Consider the following 3,079-nt stretch of genomic DNA (forward strand, 5'->3'; position numbering starts at 1 on the left):
AGCAGTAACGTCTTGCGAATCGAATTTTGTATTCTAGCTGGCTGGGCTGTCTTCGAAATGTAAAGGGCGACAGTTAACTGCTGGGCGAATAAGTGCTTGAACGTCTGGTGCACTGCGCTTCGGTTTGGGCAGGTAATGTAATTCTTACGTGGTCAGCAGTTGAAGGTGGTATGCACTCGTTCTCTTTTTGGATTTTGATGGGCAGGGGCTGGCGCGCACGCCGAGCCCCACTACCAAAAATTACATGCCCCATCTGCCCCGCTTTGGGGTAGTGGCGTGCTTCAGCCAACCGTAGTGCAATGGTTAGCCTCGGCACGGAGCCCCGACCTCATTGATCATCAGGAACTCGGCACCAGGTAAGTATGAGAGATAACCCATCGGAACGACAGCCTATTTCAATAGGCACTACGTGTTGCGCTGGTTGTGAAGAGTGCATCGCGCCTTATAGTAAACGCAATATTAATTTACAGAAGCGTACAAGGCGGTTTTACGACAGAGAAGACTTGAGGCTAAAACCCTATAATCCTACTTTCAACATCTACGAAATGTGTTGATAGTTTTTTCACTAACCTGGCGCGGAAATCAAGAATGAAGGATCGAACACCAGCGCGCGTTGGTTTGCGTTTCGTACAGGCTGTGTGTGTTCTGTACCGAAAGTAGCATAATAAACAAAAATTATGAGGTTTTACGTACCAAAACCACGATCTGTTTAGAGAGACGCCGTAGGGGGGAGGGGGAGGGGGGGTCTCCGGGAAATTTCGACCACCTACGGCTCTTTTACGTGCCCCTAAATCTAAGTACACGGGTGCTTTTCGCATTGCGTTCGCATCAAAATGCGGCTGGTGTGGCCGCGATTCCATGCCGCGAACTTGTGCTCAGCGGCCCAACACGATAACCACCAAGCAACTACGGCAGGTGCATGTATAACAATAAGAATAATTATAATAGTAATAATTTCTACTCATGGCCGGGCTTTAAAACGATGGCACAATATGTATTATTGTAGTGGCCGGCTGAAGTTCGGTCGTTGTAATTGCGTGACGCCCCTGTTTAGTTAGGTACTGTGACCAGTTTGATGTTCGCCGTAATGTTGACCGCCGCGGAGTCGGCCAGGAACTCCTCGAGGGTCCTTGTTTTAATTTTCCGTGTCTTAAGTATTTCTTCTTTTGTTTACCTTTAGTACAGTGGCAATCTCAAAGCGTACGCTGGGTGTTATGGTGCCCTCACATTTGTTGCGTGCGCGTAGTCCTTTATTATGTATGCAGTGCAGCAATGTCGTGTCGCTAGTGAGTGAGTGTGTGCTTGTCTCCTTATGACGCTCTCCTTGCTACTAGTGTTCTTGGTGGTGACAAAGGCGCATTGTCCTCTGCTTGTCATTAACATTAATTTTCTTATGTATTTTGTTTATCTTATTGATGTTCCCTTCAGCTTAATTGATGGTCGAACTTAAGCTGAGGGCCCTAAATCGTGACGCGGGAGAGAGCATGTGCTCTATCCATTCTCCTCTATGCTAATGTGGCTTGGAATCCAACACAGGGATATCTTTCTATACCGGTGCTTGTCTTTGTTTGCAATCAACATGTCAAGGGCCTTCCTCAGTATGTCCCCCGTTACGTACGCCCTGCATGCCACTTGGCTGTCTGTTCTAATGGTTATGCCGACGGTGTTCTGTTAAAAAGGATGCTAACTCCTCGCTCGCGCTTATGTAACGTATCTAGCTTGCTATGTTATAGTTCACTGTGGTTTTTGCTTGTTTTTATTTGATGCCCGTTTCTGACGAATGCGTCACCGATGTTGGAGCATCGTGCAGCCCTTCCTAATTCAGATGCCCACTCGACGCTTTGTATACATTTACATGTTTACCATGCCTGCGAGAAGGCTCGAAGCTTGAGGAATTCCGATAGACTTCGCTTGCCTGGCGACCCTAACCGAGCAAGGCGCCGCGGAGGGTTCAATGACTAAACTTTAATCAATTATACTTGACGCACGAAGCTTACTGCTCGCGCAACGATTTACTTATGAGGACACGCTACTTTCCCTGCTCAAAGTGGCTTCGTGCGTAAAAGTGGTGGGCCTGAATCCTCATCCCCCACCTCATAAAAAAGAAAAAAAAACAGAACGAAGAATAAACAATGTGAGAGAAAGCGCGAAAAAAAAATTGAGTGTTGGTTTAGCGACAAATGACAGAGAAATTACTTATCACTGCTTCGCACTTCTTTGAAGGGACACTAAAGTGAAAAAATGATTTCTTCTGCATCAGTAAATTACCGTTCTACAGCACTAGTAACACCCCTCTTACAACGATAAGACGTTTGGTAAGCAAGAAGAAGCGCAAGAACAAAATACGGGTGGCGACGCCTACTTAAGGTCCCGCACCTGGGGGCTGCGACGTCTTGGATTTTGATGGCATCTTCTAGGGCCTGCTAATTATGTATAGCGGTGCAGATTGACTACATTGAGTTCTAAAGGAACCAAATATTAAACATGGCAAGTTTCATGAACCTTTATTGAGCCAACGCGGCCCAAGTGCGAAAACATACTTTGGAATCCCTGACGTTACGCTGACGTACCGGCGCTGGGGTTTCGGCGCGAAATTCAAATACTGATAATTGGACCTTCATTTTATCATCTAATAATCAAACTATTTTTTTGAAATGACTGCCTGCAGCGTTCTCAAACAATGCTTCATTAGTCTAAACTGGTTTATTGTTTCGCTTTAGTGTCCCTTTGAGCTCCCCGATCTACAATTGAAGCCTCTTTCACCACGTTGCAAAGAACACTGTTCAGGAGCTCGCTCCGCACACCTATTGCCTCTTCGAGGAGTGGAGTGTGCAACTCACGGGGTTCAGGAGAAGACGACCGTAAGTTGCTATAAGTAGAGATATACGAGCACATGAAGCCTGCAGTCAATGAACCCAAAGAAGTAACACGGGTAATTAGCTGTGGTAGCAAGTGAAACACGAGAAATAATGAAGGAAAGGAGAAATGCAAGCGGACAGATACGTAACTTGCTAGCGGTGTGGAGAGAATCCAGAACCTAAGCCTTACGCGTGCGATGCACTACCAATTCTGTTAAAAC

At 46.2% G+C, this 3,079-nt stretch overlaps 1 non-coding gene across 1 annotated transcript; it reads right to left on the minus strand.

Annotated features, from left to right (window-relative positions):
- Positions 1 to 202: 202 nt before the first annotated feature.
- Positions 203 to 364, minus strand: LOC142586495 (U1 spliceosomal RNA). Its single transcript, XR_012829246.1, has one exon. It is a non-coding gene; the product is annotated as a U1 spliceosomal RNA (small nuclear RNA).
- Between the last annotated feature and the right edge of the window lie 2,715 nt (positions 365 to 3,079).

This window comes from Dermacentor variabilis, chromosome 6, assembly GCF_050947875.1.
Source record: "Dermacentor variabilis isolate Ectoservices chromosome 6, ASM5094787v1, whole genome shotgun sequence".
NCBI lineage: Eukaryota > Metazoa > Arthropoda > Arachnida > Ixodida > Ixodidae > Dermacentor > Dermacentor variabilis.